The sequence below is a fragment of the Dermochelys coriacea genome, chromosome 2 (genome assembly GCF_009764565.3).
Source record: "Dermochelys coriacea isolate rDerCor1 chromosome 2, rDerCor1.pri.v4, whole genome shotgun sequence".
NCBI classification, from domain to species: domain Eukaryota; kingdom Metazoa; phylum Chordata; order Testudines; family Dermochelyidae; genus Dermochelys; species Dermochelys coriacea.
The window spans coordinates 238,220,861-238,245,887 of NC_050069.1; the positions used below are offsets into that span (position 1 = coordinate 238,220,861).

General features: G+C 42.2%; 1 long non-coding RNA gene across 1 annotated transcript; it reads left to right on the forward strand.

Annotated features, from left to right (window-relative positions):
• Nucleotides 1–1,522: 1,522 nt before the first annotated feature.
• On the forward strand, nt 1,523–24,499 carry LOC122459026. Its single transcript, XR_006279444.1, has 3 exons — nt 1,523–1,717; nt 4,783–4,861; nt 24,429–24,499. It is a non-coding gene; the product is annotated as an uncharacterized LOC122459026 (long non-coding RNA).
• Nucleotides 24,500–25,027: the final 528 nt, after the last annotated feature.

The following is a 25,027-nucleotide window of genomic DNA, read 5'->3' on the forward strand; positions in this document are numbered from 1 at the left end:
ACTTCTGTGATAAAAGGTTATTAAAACCAAAAATCACCACACATTAGGTTACTCCCGGCCCGTCACTTATTCCAGGTCAATGGATGCTCTGGATCTCACACCAAAAACAATGCTGACAGCCGATCCTCTACTAGGGTGACCAGATAGCAAGTGTAAAAAATCAGGACAGGTGGTGGGGGGTAATAGGTGCCTATATCAGAAAAAGCCCCCAAAATCGGGACTGTCCCTATAAAATTGGGACATCTGGTTACCCTATCCTCTAGTAATCTAACTAAAGATATATTAGTTAAGAAAAAGAAATTAGAATTATTGAGAGGTTAAAGTAGATAAAATACATAACAGGTGAGTCAGAGTTTGTAAGTCCAAATGATGGCACTGATGTGGTATATCCTAGTTTCTCATAGGTGTCTCTGGGTTGCCCAAAATGGCTTTAGGGACGTCTGCCTTGGATCTAGACTACCTGCTGACAGCCTCCAAATGGATCAGAGATGCAGAATGTTCTCAGCATAGCATGGATCTGTAGATCCCGCATTGATGAACACACAATGACCCACACTTTGAAGTCAACATGTTGCTTCATTTACATTTCCAAGGCTCCAATTTCCAAGAGGTAAACATCATATTAACACAAAAAGAAAAGGAGTACTTGTGGCACCTTAGAGACTAACAAATTTATTAGAGCATAAGCGTTCGTGAGCTACAGCTCACTTCATCGGATGCATTTGGTGGAAAAAAAAACCAATGGGAGCTGCAGGAAGTGGTGGCCTGGCCCACGCCCCTTCCCGCATCTCCCGTTGGCCGGGAACGGCGAACCACGGCCACTGGGAGCTGCGAGTGGCCGAATCTGCAGACGCTCAGGTAAACAATGCGTCTCGCAGCCTGCCAGGGGCTTACCCTGAACAAGCTACGAACCAAGTTTGGGAACCCCTGGTCTATATTATTATGTTCACCACTTTTACAAGACTATGATAAATTTTGTACAAAGTATGCCTTGTGAGGTATCATTCAAAATTTCATAATCTGCTGAACGTTATAGTCCTAGTAAAATATGTGTATCAACATTGTATGTAAAATTACAAGATTCTACTGTATAACATTGTTATAACATGCTCCAAGGTTAAGAAAAGCAGGCCCAAACCAGTTTTTCAGAGACAAAGTCACAGTCAACCCAGCCAGGTGTAAAAGAGCTACCCCCTGCTTAAGAAGCCATTCTCCAACAACAGAAAGGTATAAACAAGAAATTTACATTTCATCACAGGGACAGTTCAAACCTCAGGTCCACAATGGACTGCATGTTACTATGACTTAGCAATGATGTTTCTAGCACAAGAAATTGCATTATAAAGAGGGGAGGAAAACACTTGATTTCATTCCTTCTCCCATCTTTGTGTTCATGACATCAAGGAATACCTGAAGGACACTGAACTAAGCGCAAGGGAGTCCCATGCTGAAAGGTGATCCAGCCTGTGAAATTAACTCCAGCACATGGTGAGACAAAACCTTTTGCTTTTAAATTCACGTAGGTTGTTAAATTAGGGATTAGTTTGTGTTTTGCTCTTTTATTAGTTTCTTTTGTAACCAGTCCTGACTTTTAGGCATGTTAACATTTCTTTACCCCATTTTATTGAGGTTAGTTGAATTTGAAACTTCTCAGAAGACTATATAAAGGCTTTCAACAAAATCAACATTTAACACCATTCAGGAGAAATGAAACAAGGTAAGAACAACATAACTCATTTAAGAGACAAGAATGCTATATAATTTGAAATATGTTATGTTTGATTGTGACTATTATTTTTCCATGCAATTGTTTATACGCTACATAAGTTCTAGTTTAACAATAACGATCAGTTATAAGTAGCTTTCTGTTAGTGTCTATACTAGACTTTCCAGATTTAGCTTAAAAATGAAATAACTCAACTGGATCAAAAAACTGAGGCCAGATTTTTATAGAATATTTTATAATCCAAAACCAACAAAATATTTATCATTTCTGTGATTGTCGGGTCTCTCTCTGCTTCCTGGGAGAGCATCTTCAGGCTTCATAAGAGAGCAATTTTTGAAAGAATTCAAAGAAAAGAATTTTTTTAGACACATATAAAAACAGATTTTTACTTCTGGAGGACCACATTCTGACCCCCTTCCTCAAGTTTGGGAACACCTTACACCACAGTATTTGTGAGACTACTCAGCATGTGTGAGTGTACTAACTTTAAACTTTAGAAAAAAAGAAACATCAGAAACTGTAACTATAAACAACCTACAGAGATCTAAAACATCAGAGTCTGATCTCAGTTACACCAGTGTCAATTTGAAATAATTGCACTGCAGACAGTGAAGTTTCTCTGGATCTACACTGGTGTAACTGAGATCAGAATCTGACCCCCAGAGTTTGAATGTCTTCTTTACTAATTTTTCTTTTTTACTAGAAATGCAATATTAACAGTTAAAACAAATTTATCTTTCTGGACAGCTTTTCAAAAGCTGCTCCCAGCAGCTCTCATTGAAAATCTGGCCACAAGCACAAAGACTAAAGAGGGTTAGTTTTCTGCAGATCAGACCAAATCCAACAAAACCGTCAAAGGGGGATGTAAAGTATTCTTTTCTGCATCAGCCCAATTGATTGCAACCAAGGACAGTCATACCAGCAGAAGGTAGTTAATGCTTCCTCCTCTACACTCTGGTAGTGCTGCCACTGAACTGGGACAAAGACAACTTCAGTATTTTCCAGTACATTATGGGTTGTGTACCAGTGGGCATCTCTGAAGGGAAATGTTGAATTCTCACTCTACTGTTTCCCTCGGCATGCCCCCTTTTAGCCAACATTTCCCACTTTTGCAGCAGTAGTGGCCCTTTATTGCCTCCAATGAATGGAGGCACCACCTGTTATGGTGCACACTCACTCCCAGAGTGCCCCAGCACATCAGGGTGCAATGTTTCTGGGGTCTTCATCTCCAGTGCACCCTGTAAACCATCAGCCACTGTGCGCAACTCAGCCCTCTACCTGAGAATTGTGTAGTTCAGATCCCTTTAGGCACAATAAAAGCTTAAACTAATATCCAACAGAGCAGCCTTTCCTTTGGGTTCTGTCTTCAATCTCCTATGTCAGCTAGTCTGAAGTTTTCGCCTGAGCTCCAGTATTGAGCACTCACTCCTCAGACTGCCTTCCTCAGGTGTCTGTTTACCTGTAGACTTTGGCTCAGGCCCCTTCACAGAATGAACTGTCGCCCTTTGCGAGGCCCAGGTGTCCGTTAAGTTATCACCTGATGCCTCTTCCTGCCCCTCTGGCAGAGAGCAACTAATTAACATTAATCTCAAGCAAGTTAATGGAGCAGATAATATGGATAATATCGATCAATAAAGAATTAATGGAGGGTAGTATAATTAATGGTAGTCAAAGTAACTAACAGATTGCTGATGCAGAGTGCGTGAGTTGCTAGGTAAGCTGGTCATAAGAAACCAGTATGGGTTTTAATACAGCTAAATGTGATATATACATCTAGGAACAAAGAATGTAGGCCATACTTACATGATGGGGGTCTTTATCCCGGGAAGCAGCGAGTCTGAAAAGGATTTGGGCGTAGTGGTAGATAATTATCTGAATATGAGCTTCCAGTACTACACTGTGGCCAAAGGGCCTAGTGTAAAATAGGAGAATCTTAAGTAAGAGTGGAGAGATTGCTTTTCTGTATTTGGCGCTGGTGTGACTGCTACTGGAATTCTGTGTCCAACTGTGGTGTCCGCAATTCAAGAAGGATGCGGATTAATTGGAGAGGATTCAGAGGAGAGCCATGAGAATGATTAAACAATTAGAAAACATTCCTGATAGTGATAGACTTAAGGAGCTCAATCTATTGAGGTTAATAAAGAGAAGGTTACTGAATGACATGATCACAGTTTATAAGCACCTACATGGGGAATAAATATTTGATAATGGGCTTTTCAATCTAGCAGAGAAACACGATCCAATTGTTGGAAGTTGAAGCTAAACAAATTCATTCCGGAAATAAGGCATACATTTTTAACAGTGAGGCTAATTAACCATTGGAAAAATGTATTAAGGGTCATGATGGATTCTCCATCACTAGTAATTTTAAGAACAAGATTGGATGTTTTTCTAAAAGATATGCTTTAGGAATTATTTTAGGGAGTTCTGTGGCCTGTGTTATACAGGAGGTCAGACTAGATGATCACACCTTCTGATACTGGAATCTGTGAATTAATTATGGCACAGGTGCAATAAATGTAACTAATTGGCTATAAACAACTTTCTAACCTGTAATGGGGTGAAACCCCATCGCATGACCTTTTCATAATTTGTCACAACATGATTGGGTTGCTAACACTTTGGGGGATAGGATTAGAATTCAAAATCACCTTGACAAATTGAAGAATTGGTCTGATATCAAAATGAAATTCAAAAAGGCAAAAGTACTACACTTCAGAAGAAGAAATAAAATGTGAAACTGCACAATGGAGAATAATTAGCTAGTATTACCGCTGAAAAGGATCTGGGGGCTATAGTGGATCACACATTGAATATGAGTCAACAGTGTGATGCAGTTGTGAAAAAGTCTACTATCAAACAGACTGGGATAGTAGCAGTCTGGTCACCATTTGGGAGTATGAATCCCACACAATCCACACAGAATGCTTGAGATTAATCAAGCTTTGTCTGGATGTGTATGATTATGGCAATTTCAACTTATGCAAGAATATTTATTTAATGAGCGAAACATACTTTCATTTGAATCAGATGACATCTAAAAGTGTATTTTGCAGTTCAAGAATAGATTTGAAAAAATGCCATCGACTGGAGATGAAATTGCCATAGTGGGGATAGGATGCAATTTTCCTGGAGGTAAGTTTTGAATAAATACAAACCACAATACTGATAGAGTATCAAAGAGTGCTATCATTCAATCCCCTCTTTGTTTTACTATGTGATAAGATATCTACAGTAAGTATGCATTACTGTGCAATATGTAGTAATATCATATGGAAGGGATGGCATCATCAGTAGGTTCAAACTACAAAACGAGGATCTGGGTTTAGATTTGGAACACTCTCTGATGTTTTAAGTTCAGAGAAGGCATTTATAAGTTAATAGTGTAAATCTCACTGCTCCAGGAAATAGTGTGACTGACTGTGTCACTTCCTGCTTATGACAAATAAAGGACTTGATCCAAAGTCCCATTGACTTTATTGGCTTTGATTAGACCCAAAGCATTAACCTCTGTGACTACAGTATCTTACTGTATCTCCAGTAAGTTTGTGCTACTGTACAGTAGGTAGTAATATCTAGTCCTGGGGGAATTCTGCGCCACTGCGCCTGTGCATAATTAATGTGCCGCAAATAATTTTTTTCCCCACAGAAAATAACTTCTGCTGGAAAGTTACTGCAGTTCTGCCTTTTGCCCACCAGGGGATGCTGTTGCACTAGAACAGAACAGGTTTCAGAGTAGCAGCTGTGTTAGTCTGTATTCACAAAAAGAAAAGGAGTACTTGTGGCACCTTAGAGACTAACAAATTTATTAGAGCATAAGCTTTCGTGAGCTACAAGTGAGCTGTAGCTCATGTAGCACAAGAAGAATGAGGGGGGATTTGATAGCTGCTTTCAACTACCTGAAAGGGGGTTTCAAAGAGGATGGCTCTAGACTGTTCTCAATGGTAGCAGATGACAGAACGAGGAGTAATGGTCTCAAGTTGCAATGGGGGAGGTTTAGATTGGATATTAGGAAAAACTTTTTCACTAAGAGGGTGGTGAAACACTGGAATGCGTTACCTAGGGAGGTGGTAGAATCTCCTTCCTTAGAGGTTTTTAAGGTCAGGCTTGACAAAGCCCTGGCTAGGATGATTTAACTGGGACTTGGTCCTGCTTTGAGCAGGGGGTTGGACTAGATGACCTTCTGGGGTCCCTTCCAACCCTGATATTCTATGATTCTATGATTCTAAGTACTCCTTTTCTTAGAACAGAACAGCTTCTCCCTGGTGGAAGCAGCCCCAGCTGCCGATAAGGAAAGGAAGAGGTTGCCTGCCTGGCAGCATCGTGCCTATGGGGCCTCCAGGTTAGGAGACAGAAGGACAGACATCGTAGGGCTGGGGGGGTCACAGACTGGGGTTCATAAGGACTATTGGAGGAGGACAGATGGGGCAGGGGCTGAATGGAAGTGGAGGTGCTGGGCTGCATGGGGATGGGGGGAGGGGTGCAGGGCCACCAGGGGGTGGCTGAGTGCGGGCACAGAGACACATATAGATGGGGGACGGGTTTCAGGGACACCTGGGGATGAGGGAAGGAGGTTGGCAGGGGGTGCAGGGGAACATGGGGAGGGGGCATAGGGACACATGGGGAGGGGGGCAGGGGGTGTTTCAATGGGGGCGGATGGAGACATGGGTTCAGGGGCAGATGTGCCTGACCAAATGGGAGTGGCTAGGGGTCAGCCAAGGTCTGCATGGGGGTGGCTCCCTAACAATCCCTCCCTGCCACCCTCAAAAAACCTGTTCCATATTTCTCCCCACCCACACCCAACAACCCACCAGGTTCACTCCCAGACTCCGTCCCTCTCCCTTAGCTCCTCCATTACCCTTGACTCCCCCAAGCTTTTGCACTGTTTCTGAGGGGAGCAGGAAATATGGTTTTGTATTGTAGTTCAAATGAATTACTCAAAATTCTGTATTTATATGCCTAGTAAGGAATCTATTTGACAAAAAACATTTCCTGAATCTTTTTCAATGTCTGTATTGTTACAGACATATTTGCTGATAGGTATTTTTAAATAAATTACCAAAATAATTGAAACTGCTGTGATTATATTGTGTTATTTTGACAAATAAAATATGCAAAATTCAGTGGTGAGCTGGAGCTGGTTTGCACCAGTTCGCTAGAACCGGTTGTTAAATTTAGAAGCCCTTTTAGAACCAGTTGTTCCACGAGGGACAATGGGTTCTAAAAGGACTTCTAAATTTAACTGGCCAAAAGTGGCACCTTAGGCGCCGACTCTACGGGTGCTCTAGTCCTGGAGCACCCAAGGGGAAAACTTGGTGGGTGCAGAGTACCCACCGGCAGCTCCCCGCCCCACCTCCGGCCCCAGCTCACCTCTGTTCCGCCTCCGCCTCCTCCCCTGAACGCACCACCCTGCTCTGCTTCTCCGACCCCCCAGGCTTCCCGCGAATCAGCTGTTTGCGCAGGAAGCCGGGGCAGGCTGAGAAGCAAGCGGTGGCTTCCCGCTCAGCCCCAGTGAGGCAGAGCGGAGGTGAGCTCGGGCGGGGGGGGGGGGCAAGGAGGGCTGCCCGTGTCGCAGCAGGTAACCTGGGGGGGGGCAGGGGAACTGCTCCCCGTCCCAGCTCACCTCCGCCACCCTGGGCCTGAGCGGGAAGCGGAGCAGTCCAGAGCTGGGTGCGGTGAGCAGCTGGGGAGAGCGAGGGGGACCCTGGGCAGCGGACCCAGCACAGGGAGACGTCTCAGCCAAGAGGCTCTGCAGGCCAGGCTTGGATCATAACCCCCACAGAGCAGGAGCGACACTGGGAAGAAGGGTCCTACCACTTAAAGCCTGAGAGCAAGTGGCCTCCACCAGAGCGAGTGTTCAACCCACAGCAACCCTGCAGCACAGCCAGGGCCTGGGACTTACAAGGAACAGGCTGTGAACTGCCCAGACATTCCAGAGACACTGTTTGTGATGTTCCCTGCCACAGAGCGGGCTGATGTGTTTCCTTTAACCTTTCCCATTTTTCCTTATTCTTTTTAAAATTAATTGTTCATTAAATAACTTGAATTTGCTTTAACTTGTATGTAATGGTCAGTGGGTCAGAGAAGTGCCCAGAGCAGAGAGAGTACCCCAGAGTGGGGACAACCTAGCCCCTGTCCTAGGTGACCACAGCAGGGTTGGGGGTCAAGCCCCTCAGGAATCCTGGGCCCAGCCTTGTTGGGGTTATGAGGACTCTGACAGACAGGAGAGTGGAAGGGGAGTCCTCAAGGACAGGGAGGCCACTGGGTAAAGGAAGTGGGAGCAAGGACTCAGATCCTTTCGCTAGCCCACTTCACCGGGGTAGTGCAGAAGCCAGGAAAGTTCTCCACAATAGCGGGACTATTCCCCTGCTTACACAAGTGTAGCCAAGCCCGTAGTTTTGGCCTTCACAACATTCCCTGGCAGTGAGTTCCACAAATTGCCTGTGCATTGCATGAAGAAGTACTTCCTTTTTAAAAAAAAATCTGCTGCCTATTAATTTCATTGGGTGACCCCTGGTTCTCCTGTTATCTGAAGGGGTAAATAACACTTCCTTATTCACTTTCTCCCCACCATTCATGATCTTATAGACCTCCATCATAACCCTCCCGAGTCATCTCTTTTCCAAGTTCAGCAGTCCCAGCTTTTTTTAATCTCTTCTCATATGGAAATTGTTCCATGCCCCAACTCATTTTTGTTGCCCTTCTCTGTACCTTTTTCCATTTCTACTGTATCTTTTTTGAGACGGGATGACCACACCTGCACGCAGTATTCAAGGTGTGGGTGTACCATCGATTTATATAATGGCATTGTTACCAGAGGGTTTCACTTGTTTGACTCCTGTGTCAATTGCAGCACCCTGGACAGGGATACTGACAGTCAGAAGGGGGGCGGGGGGGGGACATCATGAGCAGTTCACCTCTCCCGATTAGCATTTCAAAGGTAGTGTTAGCATCAAAGTCCTTTAGTTTGTAGGGGATAGTAGTTAGTTTTAGGCTAGATGCTTTAGCTAAATTATAATTAATGATAGTTTATAGTTAAAAATCCAAAATGGTGGATGCACTAACTTTCTATTAGAAATTCCTAGGATGGAGGACACAGACTAAACTGACCAACAGCAAGTCAGAAACAAAGGTCGAACAAAGTTCAAGAGTATGAATTGAAACACCTGCAGGGAGGAGGCAGGAGGAGGAGTAGCTATTATGTCAGAACAGAGCTAATTGGCTAAACGAGTTGCCACCCACACAGGGAGCTTGTAAGGTCAACTAATCAGAGAAGGCCAGAAACTGAATACAAGGAGTCATTTGACAAGCTAGAGTGTGTGGTGCCTGAGAGCGTGAGTAAGAGTGGAGAAGACCGGAGAAGAGGACAGAAAGGAGAAGACAAGAGAACACAGGGAAGCAGCAGCAGCAGAAGGAAGAGATCGCAAGCAGCAATAGGAGAACTATCAGAGCAGATTTCAGAGTAGCAGCCGTGTTAGTCTGTATTCGCAAAAAGAAAAGGAGTACTTGTGGCACCTTAGAGACTAACAAATTTATTAGAGCATAAGCTTTCGTGAGCTACAGCTCACTTCATCGGATGCTCCGATGAAGTGAGCTGTAGCTCACGAAAGCTTATGCTCTAATAAATTTGTTAGTCTCTAAGGTGCCACAAGTACTCCTTTTCTTTTTATCAGAGCAGAAGAACCCTAGATCAGTGGTTCTCAAACTTTAGCAACCCGAGGACCCCCCTTTTTGATTTTAAAAATTTTGGGGATCCCCAAACCTCCGCCACACTCAGCCCTTGTTGGCCCCCTTCTCCGAGGCTCCAACCCACTCACTCCATCTCCCCTCCCTCCGTTGCTCTCTCTCCCTAACCTCACTCACTTTAAACAGGCTGGGGCAAGGGTTTGGGGTGTGGGAGTAGGTGAGGGGTGTGAGCTCTGGGAGGGAGTTTGGGGGCAGGAGGGGGTGAGGGGTGTGGGCTCTGGGCTGGGGTAAGAGAGGGGGTGAGGGGCTTACCTCGGGCGGCTCCCAAAAGCAACCAGCACATCCCTCTAGCAGCGGCTCCTAGGCGGAGGGGGCAGGGGTCTCCAAGTCCTGCCCCTGCCCGCAGGCACCACCCCCGCAGCTCCCATTGGCCACAGTTACTTATCTTGAGTAATTTTGTATCATCTGCTAAATTTTCTACCTCCCTGTTTATTCATTTTTCCAGATCATTTATGAATATGTTGAACAGCATTGGTCCCAGTACACATCCCTAGGGCATACCGCCATTTACCTCTCTCCAACCATTTATTGAATTAAAAACTGACCATTTATTGTTACTTTTTGCTTTCTGTCTTTTAACCAGTTACTGATCCACGAGAGGACCCTTCCTCTTATCCCATGACTGCTTACTTTGCTTAAGAATCTTTGGTGAAAGACCTTGTCAAAAGGTTTCTAAAAGTCTAAGTACACTATATCCACTGAATCACCCTTGTCCACCTCCTTCTTAACTCCCTCAAAGAATTCTAATAGATTGATGAGGCATAATATCCTTTTACAAAAGCCATGTTGACTCTTCCACAATGAATTGTCTAGTTGGCAGCCGGTATCAAGCAGAGTGCCCCAAGGGTTGGTTCTGGGGCTGGTTTTGTTCACTATCTTCATTAATGATCTGGAGGATGGTGTGGATTGCACCCTCAGCAAGTTAGCAGATGACACTAAACGGGGAAGAGTGGTAGATACGCTGGAGGGCAGGGATAGGATACAGAGGGACCTAGACAAATTAGAGGATTGGGCCAAAAGAAACCTGATGAGGTTCAACAAGGACAAGTGCAGAGTCCTGCACTTAGGACGGAAGAATCCCATGCACCGTTACAGACTAGGGACCGAATGGCAGCAGTTCTGCAGAAAAGGACCTCGGGATTACAGTGAACGAGAAGCTGGATATGAGTCAACAGTGTGCCCTTGTTGCCAAGAAGACCAATGGCATTTTGGGCTGTATAAGTAGGGGCATTGACAGCAGATTGAGGGACGTGATCATTCCCCTCTATTCGACATTAGTGAGGCCTCATCTGGAGTACCGTGTCCAGTTTTGGGCCCCACACTACAAGAAGGATGTGAAAAAATTGGAAAGCATCCAGTGGAAGGCAACAAAAATGATTAGGGGACTGGAACACATGATTTATGAGGAGAGGCTGAGGGAACTGGGATTGTTTAGTCTGCGGAAGAGAAGAATGAGGGGGAATTTGATAGCTGCTTTCAACTGCCTGAAAGGGGATTCCAAAGAGGATGGATCTAGACTGTTCTCAGTGGTAGCAGATGACAGAACAAGGAGTAATGGTCTCAAGTTGCAGTGGGGGAGGTTTAGGTTGGATATTAGGAAAAACTTTTTCACTAGGAGGGTGGTGAAGCACTGGAATGGGTTACCTAGAGAGGTGATGGAATCTCCTTCCTGAGAGGTTTTAAGGTCAGGCTTGACAAAGCTCTGGCTGGGATGATTTAGTTGGGGATTGGTCCTGCTTTGAGCCGGGAGTTGGACTAGATGACCTCCTGAGGTCCCTTCCAACCCTGATATTCTATGATTCTATGAATTGTGTTAATCTATGTGTCTGATAAATCTGTTCTTTACTCTAATTTCAACCAATTTGCCTGTTATGAAGTTATGCTTACTGGCCTGTAATTGCCAGGATTACCTCTGGATCCTTTTTAAAAATTTGTGTCACGTTAGCTATCTTCCAGTCATCTGGTACAGAAGCTGATTTAGGTGATAGGTTACATACCAGAGTTAGTTGTTCTACAATTTCATATTTGAGTTCCTTCAGAACTCTTAGGTGAATATCATCTGGTCCTGGTGACTAATTACTATCACTCCTTGATATAGCTCAGCGGGTAGTCATATCATAAGGCACCTTGCCCCAGACCCTCCACGCATATTCCCAGCTTGGTCTGCTGATCCTTCCCAGAACTACCACCTTGGATAAAGGTTGGCTACCCCCATCCCCATTTTTCTTAAAAGCGGCAGACCATCCTGTTGCAGTGTTTAAAATTAAATATGTGCATAAACGCCTGCAGAATTAAGACCCTAAATTCCATCCTGGAATCTGACCTGAACTGATGGAACACTATGGCTATATAGAACTCCACTGCCTTCTGTGGGAAGTGCAATGAAAAGTTACCCATGTGTAACCCTTTTGCCTGGCGAAGCCAGCACCAATCCAGATCAGGTTCAATATCTAGGAGTTCCTTTCCATTTACACCACCCAGAACTGGCTTGAGCCCCCACCCAGCAATCTGGAAAAATTACACACCACCCCGGGTGCCTCTGAGAGGCAATGCTTCCCCACTCACAAGCACAGAGTCTGAGTGTACAAAAGAAGCTTTTCATAAAAGGAGGGAAGTAACTCGGTGTTAATTTGGGAAAACACCGCAAACAGTATTCATAAACAAACCATGAGCAAAAGTCCCACCCTCAAGTAAGTTGGGCAGTATTTTTTCCCCTCACATTCTTAAGTCCAGCAACCCAAAAGTCCCTTTAACGTGTCTGTCCCTTTTCTGCATCCCACTTACACTTGCTGTCCTTGGTCAGTGCAGACCCAGAGTTCAGAGGTGCATCTGCAGAGTTCGCCTCCCACCCTGGGTGGATGTAAGGAGGCACCTTTCTCGCTCTGCTGCTTGGCACTTATCCACCACTCCTCTCTGCCAGCCACCCTATTGGCTGCTCACTGTGCTTCTCTGCCAGCCACTCTGCTGGCCGCTCATTCTGCTCACCGCCTCACCAGCCACTCATTCGCCAGCCAACTGTCACCTTCTGCTGCCACCTGTCTCTCTGCTGTGACCTCCTCACATCAGTCTCTTAGTGATTTTCAGCTCTTTGCAGGCTGGGCAGAAACACAGTCCCACTACAACTGATTTCAGCTCTGATTAAGCATTTAAAACAACAAAAGAGGCTCCTAATGAAGCCTATTTAGCTCTTTCTTTGAACAGTGGGGAGGAACTGGTCAATCCAGTCTGGGGACTCCGAGGGAGAGTCCATGCACTGCCAGGCTGGGACATCTGTCTCCACCGGTCTTACTTTCACAAGGTGCTGGCATTTGTGTATGTGGCTTAACGAGGTCTGTTCAGCTGAAGGTGACCCCCCCTTCATTTGGGACAGGTTAAGCACAGTCCTGCTTCACTGTATGCCTACAATAATTATAACATTTTGGTAACAGCATTTCACTACCCCTGCAGTCAGTAATAAAGTGATTTGTAACCCAACACCAGCCAAAGTTGATTACTTTGAGCAAAACACCGCTCTATTTGCTGGATATCTAAGCAGAGCAGGAGCAAACTGTATTCACATAAACACACCCAAAGTCTCTCCCCCTCCCAGCTAGCTGTCAGGGAAGAATTCATTCCCTGTTTACACAAGTGTGTAAATGTTTCAGTCCAAAATGGCAGTTTGCAGGACTGCCACCATGGTGCTTGCTCCTGTTTCCTATGAAGTCAATGGGGTTTTTGCCATTGACTTTGGTAGGAGCAGGATTAAGCTCACAACTTCTTCAAAAAAATCTCTTCAAAGTCAGTTGCAAAATGGACTTTTAGCTCAAACAAGTAAAATGTTCCTTAAACAATAATATAATCATTTGGAGGTAAAATTCTCACCTTAATCTACTTTATTATACTTTTTAAATAGACTTGTCTACACTACCGCTTAAGTCGATGTAATTTATGTCACTCAGGGGAGTGAAAAAGCCACCCCCTGTGTGATGTAAGTTACAGCAACGTAAAGTGGTGTCTACACCGTTCTATGCTGGCAGGAGATGCTCTCCTGCCAATATAGCTTCTGCCTCTTGTTGAGTTGGAGTAATAATGCTGACAGAAGAGTGCTCTCCCATTGGTATAGCGTGTCTTCACCAGACACACCACAGTGGCACAGCTGCATTGGTGAACCTGTGCTGATGTAGTGCAGTAGTGTAGACTATCCCATAGATGCAGTTGTGCCATGAAAGGTTGTCAACGTTCCTTGGTTCTGGGATGAGACAGAGAAGATTTCCTATTTCATACATGAGCACTATAGAACTTCTGTACGTAGAAGGAACACCAGCACCTAGTGGTTCTGAGATGGAAGCATAAAAATATGGAGAGTCATGTTCTTTAACATTTACTTAAACAGATACAGAATCAGAGCTTACCTGCTGATAGTATTTTTTAGGAATTGTTTTCCTTTTCATATTGGGGTTAAAAATAGGGTCAGGAGTAAGGACTTTGATTGGGAAGATTTGAAGTAAGGTCTTTTTTTGTTTTCTATAAAGATTAAGGAAATGGAGGAATTGTTTATGATTATACAAAGAGCGCTAGTTAAAGGTAAATATGAAACTAAAGAAGGAGAAACTCTAGCCTGGATAACAGAAAAAAAATCCCACTACATTTACTCAACTATGGAATAGTCTCTCAAGGGAAATAATGTAAAGCTTAGCCCTGTGGTGTGATATCATTACAATTAAAATTAACCAAGTAGTCAGGAATTTATTCTAGGGCATGTTCCTGCATTGTGTGCAAAAAGATGTACAATGTAACTGATTTGTCTATTCCATTAACTCACTAAGGAACCCATACACAGTTGCTTGGTGGTTGAGCTATCTCATTAATTACACAATATATTACCTTATATATACAACAATACTTTCATTTTCCTTCAGCAGTTGATGTTGATCATGTGTGATCATGTTATCCTTTCCCCTCTTTTAGGGGTTGGTGTTGATGACATGTTCATTATCATCTGCTGGCAACAGAGTGATGTTAAAAGTAAAGAGGAAAAGCAATGGCTGAAACTTATGCAGAGGCAGCAGTGTCTATCACAATCACCACCACTCTCACTTATGTCTTAGCTTTCAACATAGGGATCATGACTTCCTTTCAGTCTGTGAAGTCCTTTTGTCTCTACACAGGAATTGCATTCATCTTCTGCTATTTATACAACATCACATTCTTTGCCTCTGTTCTTACATTAAATGGTAAAAGGCAAGAAGGCAACAGACACTGGTTAGTTTGCATAAAAGGGGACCATTTTCCAGCCTAATCTCTCCTGCTTGTACAACATGTGCTGTGTAGGAGGATCTTCTGAAAAGTCATCTAGGTCAGAAGATGAACATCCAATGAACAAATTCTTTAGGAAATATTATGGTCCTTGTGAAGGGACATGCCCTCACTCTGGTGTGGATGAGACTAACCAGCTCTTCTGGGCCTTCTCAGCACTAATGAGGAGCACCTTCAAGGCTTGTGCTGCCTAATGGGGGAAGGAGCTTAAAAAAAGGAAAATGGCCACAGGAAGTGGTGGTGAATGGGAAGAGAGCTTTTCTGCCTCAAAGACTGTAGACAACAGAAAGATGTCAGCTGAGACGGGGATAGTCACAGGACACACCATTCCCAAAGCTCTACTGACTAGGAGCACAGCAGTATGCCCCAAGAGGAGGGTCAGGAGATATTCCCCACTAAGGGGCAATAGACCCTGATAGACCTGAAAGACTGCTAGAAAGATAGGCCACCTTTGTCTTCTCACAGATTCTCCTCACTCATAAGGGAAGGAGAGGAGAGAGGATTTTTCTTTCACCTGTTTGTTCAACTCAGAGAACTCCTTGTGCTATGAACTAGGGGGAAAGAGTACAAATGATGGAGAGCAGACTCTGGAGGAAGGCAAAGGAGCCTCTGCACCCCCTCCCCCAGTGCTTTCCTCACAAACATCCAGACCAAAATGTTTGTGGTGTTGCTCTATGGAGAGTTTCTGGCTCGTAGTATTTATGGGTGTACTCAGATGAAGGAAAGTATAGTTGATGCATTATGTTTTCTTGGTTACCCTGTGATCCAAGATGCTATCTCCACTATATTAGGAGTAATTGTGCTCTCTGCAGCACAGAAGCAATAGCCCTGTTCTTGTGCTCTGACACAGGAAGTACAGAAGCTCCCAATCTCCCATTTTTGTTTCATTCATTATTTTATATACTTTTATAATGTCCCCTTTTGATTATTGTCTTTTTCAGGTAAACTATCCCAATCTTTAGTTTCTTTTGATATGAGTTTTTCTGTGCCCCAGTTCTCTCATCGTCCTTCTCTGAACTCACTCTAATTCTGTTTCTCCTTCAAATGGGGTGATTATCCCATATGTTTATGCACCCTAACATCATTTCCACCCCCCTGTTTTTTGTTTGGGTTATTTTGTTTTGTTTTTACTGCAGCTGCATATTGAGCTGAGATCTTCATTAAGTTGTCCATAATGTTGCCTTTTTCCTGAATTGGTAGTTAATCTAGAATCCTATAAAATGTACAAGTGATTTAAAATTGTCCCACCAATATGCATTACTCCGCATTTATTAAACACCAACTTTACTGGCTATCATGTTATCCTTTCTTCTAGCTTGTATATGTCCCTCTGAAGTTCCTTTCAGTCTTCTGTGGGTTTGATGAAATAACTTAGTGTCGTCTGCAGATTTTACTACCTCACTACTTTATCCAGATCATTAATATATTAAATAACATAGAACCTAGTACAGAACCCTCAGGTACCCCACTGGTAACATACCTAGTGAACCTCAGGCTTCATTACTGTACTTTTGGCTCAAGTCAGAAGCTGACAGGAGGGAGCACAGCTGCCATGGTGGAGGAGAGCAAGGGATCTATCCTCCTGTATACCTTCATTACAAATTAGCCAGATAAGTTTCTTCAAAGGCAGGCACAGTTCAGCAGGAGTAAGTGAAGAAGACATTATGGCAAAATTTTAAGAAGCAAATTTTCCAAGAGAGAATCTAAAATTGTTGTTTCAGTTTTACAGACACAGTCCCATCTTTCTGTGTAACAACTGGGCAGACCAACATCTAAAATAATCACTTTCCTCACGCAAGTGCTGCTTGGTTTCACAAAACCGGGTAGGTGCAAATTTAGAGGCTGAGGGAAGGCTACTTTGACAATTTGGTCCCACAGTGCTCCAATTCCTTTGTGATTCTGGACCATCTCAAACAAACCTAATTCTCAAGGAGTGGCTTTCATTGCAGACGTAATGTTGACCATTTCTCTGTCTGAAATGTATTTGAAAATTCTTCCTTTTAAAAAGGAAAAAGAGAATCATCAAAATGCAGTAAAGAATGTGTGGGGTTTTTTGGAGGGTTTTTTTTCCTAGCTGCATAGACTATTTAGTGTCTTGTGCTATGTAACACAAAACTAAAAAAAATCTGACTCACAGCCCAATTGACTGGAAAGATCTTCAGGCTGGATTCCTTAGCTGTTTGGCCGGGGTACTTTCTTTTCCATCTGCTTCCAGGGTTCTTTCTCTCTTTCCTCCTCCCTTCATTTCCAAAGTCACACACTCGATCCTTTCCCTTTCTACTTTAAATTCTTTTTTGTGGTGGGGAATATGAATCCAAACAGTGATTGAAACAATCAAATGGCATAAAAGAAAATGATCTTTCATCATAGTTATAAACATGGAAATATAAGGACAAAAGAAAGTCATGTGAAAATTTAACTTTGGCCTGGAGTTCAGGCATTGTGTTCAGAAACACTATGGAATTACTTAGAAGGGGTTTAGCATCGATTACTCATTTTACCTCACCACTGAAGGAGGAAAAGCTGCTTGCCTGTTGTGAGGATTCCCATTGAAGTCAATGAAAATATGCACCTGGGTAAGGCAGTCAGATTTCACTCTTGAATGCTCAACGCTGCAGCCTCAGATTGACCCTCCTGAAGCTGTCAGCACAGCAGCTCCTGTATCATGCCCACATCCCACAGCTGGCATAGGGCATAGCTGAGAAAGGGGACATGATCTTCCCTGTGTACTCCCAAACCCCATCTGCCCATAATAGCCATTGATAGAGCAGCCGAAGCCAGCTAAGTTATGCCAGGGGACTGGATTTATTGCCTGCCCAGAACCAGGGTAATCCAAAGGCATCATTTGCATGACCCCTCTTATGAGCTGCACTTTATCTCCTATTTCTCTCTCCCTGCTGACTTTCCACTATGCACTAACTCCAGTTCCCACTTTCCCTGCATTCCTTTTTAATTCCCCAGACACTTCTTCTTGCCCCAGCATAACAGCTAATTTAGCTGCAACCTCAGAGAGAGGCACTGGAGGTTGGGCATGAGAGTGGCAGGGTGTTGGCTGCTGGGGTGAGAAGCCATCGTTTCTAAAAACACTGTTAGTATTCATTATACTCACTTATCTTTCATGAGTCTCTTCTTCTGTATTTAATTTAAGGCCTGAAGTTTGTTTGCAGCTGCAGCTGTGGCAGCATTTTTTTGGAATTACTGTCACAGCTGGGCAAGCCAGATGAAAAGAAAACATTGAGAAAACAGCCAAAATCATAAATGTCAGAACCAGGAAAACGAAAGCTAGAAGGGCAGTTAACAAGAGAAGCAACTTTTCAAATCCCAAAGCAGAAGCATAGCTAACTAGGTGAAGTCACTTTTTAAGTTTACTCTATTAAAGACAATGTTTTGCATTGATTTGGGTGTTTTCCTCTTTGCTGTAATTCTGGGTGTTTTCATGACCTAGTTTTTGCTCTTTTATTTATATGTTTCTCTGTAAATCTTGGGACTTACGAAACCTGGAGGCAGCTTGTTTTTGTTTCACACATCTTACTACCTCATGATTCATGGTGCAGAATCCATTTTTATGCCAGAAGTATTTATCCCATATTAGGTTATTTCTGTTACACATTTTTATGGTCACTCTTCTGTTTGAATCGTAGCAAGTTATGTTGCTGTTATTCACACGTAGCAGTCTGTGAACCACACTGATCAAAATGAATAGGGTAAAAAGTAAAGGAGTACCTGTGGCACCTTAGAGACTAACAAATTTATTTGAGTATAAGCTTTCGTGAGCTACAGCTCACTTAAAAAGTTGTTATAAAACAATTGACTTTGGCTGTTAGGCCACATTCACTCACAATTTCTCCTTAGTAGTTTTCCTAAAATTAGGCTATACGTTCAAGACTGAGTAAATGATTTGGCAAAAGAATTGCTAATATAGTTCCTGTTTTTAAGAAAGGAAAAAAAAGTGATGCGGGTAACTACAGGCCAGTTAGTTTGATATCTGTGGTATGCAAGGTCCTGGAAAAAATTTTGAAGGAGAAATTAGTTAAGGACATTGAGGTCAATGGTAAATGGGACAAAATACAACATGGTTTTACAAAAGGTAGATCGTGCCAAACCAACCTGATCACCTTCTTTGAGAAAGTAACAGATTTTTTAGACAAAGGAAACGCAGTGGATCTAATTTACCTAGATTTCAGTAAGGCGTTTGATACCGTGCCACCTGGGGAATTATTAGTTAAATTGGAAAAGATGGGGATCAATACGAACATCAAAAGGTGGATAAGGAATTGGTTAAAGGGGAGACTACAATGGGTCCTACTGAAAGGTGAACTGTCAGGCTGGAGGGAGGTTACCAGTAGAGTTCCTCAGGGATCAGTTTTGGGACCAATCTTATTTAATCTTTTTATTACTGACCTCGGCACAAAAAGTGGGAGTGTGCTAATAAAGTTTGCAGATGATACAAAGCTGGGAGGTATTGCCAATTCAGAGAAGGATTGGGATATTATACAGGAAGATCTGGATGACCTTGTAAACTGGAGTAATAGCAATAGGATGAAATTTAATAGTGAGAAGTGTAAGGTTATGCATTTAGGGATTAATAAGAAGAATTTTAATTATAAGCTGGGGATGCATCAATTAGAAGTAACGGAAGAGGAGAAGGACCTTGGAGTATTGGTTGATCATAGGATGACTGTGAGCTGCCAATGTGATATGGCTGTGAAAAAAGCTAATGCGGTTTTGGGATGCATCAGGAGAGGTATTTCCAGTAGGGATAAGGAGGTTTTAGTACCATTATACAAGGCACTAGTGAGACCTCACCTGGAATACTTTGTGCAGTTCTGGTCTCCCATGTTTAAAAAGGATGAATTCAAACTGGAGCAGGTACAGAGAAGGGCTACTAGGATGATCTGAGGAATGGAAAACTTGTCTTATGAAAGGATACTTAAGGAGCTTGGCTTGTTTAGTCTAACTAAAAGAAGGTTGAGGGGAGATATGATTGCTCTCTATAAATATATCAGAGGGATAAATACAGGAGAGGGAGAGGAATTATTTAAGCTCAGCACCAATGTGGACACAAGAACAAATGGGTATAAACTGGTCATTGGGAATTTTAGACTTGAAATTAGACGAAGGTTTCTAACCATCAGAGGAGTGAAGTTTTGGAATAGCCTTCCAAGGGAAGCAGTGGGGGCAAAAGTCTATCTGGCTTTAAGATTCTACTTAATAAGTTTATGGAGGAGATGGTATGATGGGATAATGTGATTTTGGTAATTAATTGATTTTTAAATATTCAGGTTAAATGGGCCTAATCCCCTGAGATGGGATGTTAGATGGATGGGATCTGAGTTACCAAGGAATGAATTTTCTGTAGTATCTGGCTGGTGAATCTTGCCCATATGCTCAGGGTTTAGCTGATTGCCATATTTGGGGTCGGGAAGGAATTTTTCTCCAGAGCAATTTGGAAGAGGCCCTGGAGGGGCTTCCTCTGTAGCATGGGGCACGGGTCACTTGAGGGAGGATTCTATGCTCCTTGAAGTCTTTAAACTATGATTTGAGGACTTCAATAGCTCAGACATAGGTGAGGTTTTTCGTAGGAGTGGGTAGGTGAGATTTTGTGGCCTGCGTTGTGCAGGAGGTCGGACTACATGATCAAAATGGTCCCTTCTGACCTTAGTATCTATGAATCTATGAAAACATTCAAAGTCTTTCTACTTGGCAGGATGGTAAGATCCAAAACCAGATGTCCAGATTAACATTCAGAGATGGCAAAGAGTTGCAGGGGAGGGAACTCCTTTTAATTGCACAATGAGCAGTAGTACTAGAAAGGAAATTCTTGTTGTGATACAGCAAGTAATCCATAGGGGGAAAACCTGCTGAGAATGTAATTCTAATTCGGAGGACTTAACATCCCTTTTTAAACAGCAGAACATCTTTCTCTTTGGTGGGAAGTATTAAGGAAGAAGAGAGAGAAGGGGAACATTGTTTTATGCTGTCTTTTCTTGCAACCAGTTAAATATAGCACTATGGAAACAACTGTGTAGTAGGGCTTTAAATATTTTACCTGTTAAATAGATTCTTGTTACTCCCATACATTTCTCACATGGGAAACTCCAGGGTGAGATACATCTGAGAGCAGTGTCAGATGGTAAGATACCTCCATGACCTGGGAATGATTAATTTGTATATATTTTTTTCCTGTAACCATCCTAGGGCTTTAGATGTACAGTAAATTGTTTTTATGGTCACTCCTTGTGTTTCAAAGGAAAGGATTTTGATCACTTCTGTTTTAAGCGGAAACAATGGGCCATCCCTATCTATTCATACAGGCAGTCAATGCTCAGCTGTCACTTTTTAACAGAATTGCATCTTGTTTTAGTACCTGGACAGGGAGAAATGCCAGAATCAAACTGGCTGCTGCCATGAGCCCTAAACAGCTGATAGAACTCTGATGAAGCTTCTTGTAGAGGACAAAGCGAGATTTGTAAGTGACAGAGAGGATGCAGGGATGTAGATTTTGTTTTCCCTCCAGGTCTCAGGCCCTGCAAAACCACTTACCATTCAACAGTTCGCTGCAGCAATAAGTCTTTGGCCTGCATACACTCCAGCCCGCTTCTACTATTGTTATTGCAGTGATGCCTCAGGACCTGAATTATAAGTCAGGGTCTCACTGTGGTAATCACTGAACAAACCTAAACTGAACAGATCTCATACCCTGCAGCCTTCTGCAGGTAGGGACAGCTTCTTGGCACTTTCAAAAGTGCCAAAATGACTTACGCTCTTAAGTCCCATTTTCAAAAGACTGGGTCTAAGTGACTAAATTTTTAAAAGGTATTTAGGTGCTGCTTCACACAGTATTGCAAGGTCTAAATCCCATTTTCAAAAGTGATTTAGGGCTAGATCTCCAAAGGACTTAGGCATTGCAACACCGAGCATTGCAGTGCCTAATGTTTAGCACCCTACCCATACAGCAGGATCCTTAGCCCCAAGTTAGTGGACCAGTCTCCCTAGATAATACAAGGGATGAGTTAGGTGCCAGTAGTATACCGCTTCATAGTACTCATCACCATGTATTTCTAACAGGTTTCCACATTCTTTCTATGGCTTATATCTTGCCTTCTCATCCCATTTCTGGTTATGCGCACATTTGGTGTCATAAGCAATTAAAAATATTTTTCTTTATTTTTTAATTTTTGTATTGGGTAATACAAATACAGGGGTGCTTGTGTGCATGTGTTTTGACATGGTTTTGTGAGAAAAAAATTAAAGAAAAGAGAAATTAAGAAAAGTTTAAAAAAAATAAAGACTAGAGTTGAGAAAAGCGAGAGAACCTGTGTCACAGAGCTCATGGCAGTAAGAGGAGCCTTTTTAAATCCTTTTTTCTAAACTTTTAAAACCCTCTTTGCTCTCATACTCTGCCATGTACTCTGCTTTAAAACTCATTCTTTATTCTTAAAAAAACTCTTTTCTTTCTTAAACCTTTTGGAACAAGCACAACTCTATTGTTTAATTTCTTTAAAATCCTCTTTAATTTCTCAACTCTGTATTTCAAAATAATCCTTTTTTCTAGAGTATAGAGTTGAGAAAATACAGGAAGAAAGATTTTAAAGAAAAGATATAGAGTCTGTATCACTGAACACATGGAAAAGAGATTTTAAATGAGAGAAAAGCAGCAAGCTTACCCAAGCAGCTGCCCCTAGTGAAATAACTATTCTGGGCGGTGAGCCTTAGGGGCAAATCACATTGGACCAATCAGAAGCTGTTCATGGAATTTGACTACCATCGTGGTCTAAATTAAAAAAATAAAAACTTTAAAAACATTTATTTCAAGAATAAGCCATAATTCTGTAAAATATTAAACATCTTACCAAAATTTAACCCTTCTAGTGTGGTTTGTGATATTTCAAGGAAAAAGGCATAATCCTATTTAGCAAAAAATAATGGCTTTTTATTTTAAACACCTCACATGTATAAAAATCATGGTGGCACACACAAAATAATATTTTCCCTTTCGATTTCATTGCTCTCCATGATGACTGAAGTCTTATTTCTTTGAACACTATGTCCAGTTTTCTCTGTCTATTTATAGGCCTAAGCCTGTTTTTTTTAAAAAAAGAGGAGGACTGGGGCGGTCCCCTGAAAATTAATTTTTAAAAAGTCATTTCTTCAAATAAGAAGGGGAGGGAGTCCATTTTTATCTACCCCTTTCACACACTTCTCTTCTAGGGAAAAAAAGGAGGGGGCCTGTTGCAACATAATTTCTCTCCTTTTAACTTCCATTATAAAACAATTAAAAATGTGTTAAATACATTGTAACTGGTTACCGGTATATTGCCATTTCTTTACAATTTACATTCCTGTAAACAGGGGCTTTCATACTAGGTGTGTCCTTCAGACTAAAATCTTTATGCTGCGATGATGATTATTTAATGATGGACATTAAGTAAGCTTAGCATCTCTGTAGGTTTACATTATTTAATTTTAAGCCAACAATATGCTGTTGTTGTCGTCAAGAAGGCCAATGGCATTTTGGGCTGTATAAGTAGGGGCATTGCCTGCAGATCGAGGGACGTGATCGTTCCCCTCTATTCAACATTGATGAGGCCTCATCTGGAGTACTGTGTCCAATTTTGGGCCCCACATTACAAGAAGGAGGTGGAAAAATTGGAAAACGTCCAGCGGAGGGCAACAAAAATGATTAGGGGACTGGAACACATGACTTATGAGGAGAGACTGAGGGAACTGGGATTGTTTAGTCTGCGGAAGAGAAGAATGAGGGAGGATTTGATAGCTGCTTTCAACTACGTGAAAGGGGGTTCCAAAGAGGATGGATCTAGACTGTTCTCAGTGATACCAGATGACAGAACGAGGAGTAATGGACTCAAGTTGCAGTGGGGGCGGTTTAGATTCGATATTAGGAAAAACTTTTTCACTAGGAGGATGGTGAAGCATTGAAATGAGTTACCTAGGGAGGTGGTGGAATCTCCTTCCTTAGAAGTTTTTAAGGTCAGGCTTGACAAAGCCCTGGCTGGGATGATTTAGTTGGGGATTGGTCCTGCTTTGAGCAGGGGGTTGGACTAGATGACCTCCTGTGGTCCCTTCTAACCCTGATATTCTATGATTCTAAGCCTGTGCTATCGCTGCCGCTTTTAATAAAACTTGCTGCTTCAAATGGGCCTCACTGCATATGAAACATTCCTAAAAGAGGCCTTGTTATGTTATAGCTATTTCAATGCTGTATTTTCATGTTAAACTTTTAAAAACTATTTTGAAATGATTAAACACTGCACGTTTAGCAAACGGGGGAAAAGTCAAGAATGGGGATGAGGGGTGTTTCTTCAGTGAGGCTATACCTGAACTTCATGCAGTCACATGTCTTGTCTTTTAAAATTTTTATACAACTTTATTCCTAATAAACACTATTTTGCTGCAGTAGTTAACAGCTTCAAATAACAGGAGAGGGGGATATTTATCTTACTCCTTCATGCAGTTATTCATTCCTCTTAAATTTTTATTGTCTATGACATTCACCCTTTACAAAGCTAAAGTCAGTTTCTAGTAAATGAAGTAAGGAAGTTTGTTATAACTTTCACAAGTTTCTTTAACAAAACTAAATAAAGAAATCTACCTGCCTGTTCCCTTTAATGTTTCAAAAGTTTGTTTGTACTTGGTTTAGATTTAAAAAAAAATTAGGAAAGAAGAAAGTCTGTGTATGGTGGGGGAAAACAGACTCCTTGTCTCTGGTAAGAAGTGTTAACTCTTTTGCATGTGCTGCATTTTTTTTTCTTTTCAGTTAGCCCATGTTTTTGTATAATTTATTTACAGAAGTTTTCCTATAGGCAAAAATTTAAAAAGCAAGCTGGTGTATTTTTTTTTTTGAGAGAGAAATAGAACACCTTTATTTCACTGTTAACAAAAGAATTTTTAAAAGGGGTTTGTTAGTGTTTATCTTACATCTTCAAACAGAGAGGAGGGGCAGGAGAGAGGAGCAGGTGGATCTTGATTTAAAATCTTGGTATGATATGATTGCATTCTTCCTGAACCAGTCTATGACATAGCTGTAGAACAGCTTCTGATTGGTCTGGTGTGGTTTGCCCCTAAGTCTCACTGTCCCAGATAGAAAAGGAGTACTTGTGGCACCTTAGAGACTAACAAATTTATTAGAGCATAAGCTTTCGTGAGCTACAGCTCACTTCATCGGATGCATTTGGTGGAAAAAACAGAGGAGAGATTTATATACACACACAGAGAGAACATGAAACAATGGGTTTATCA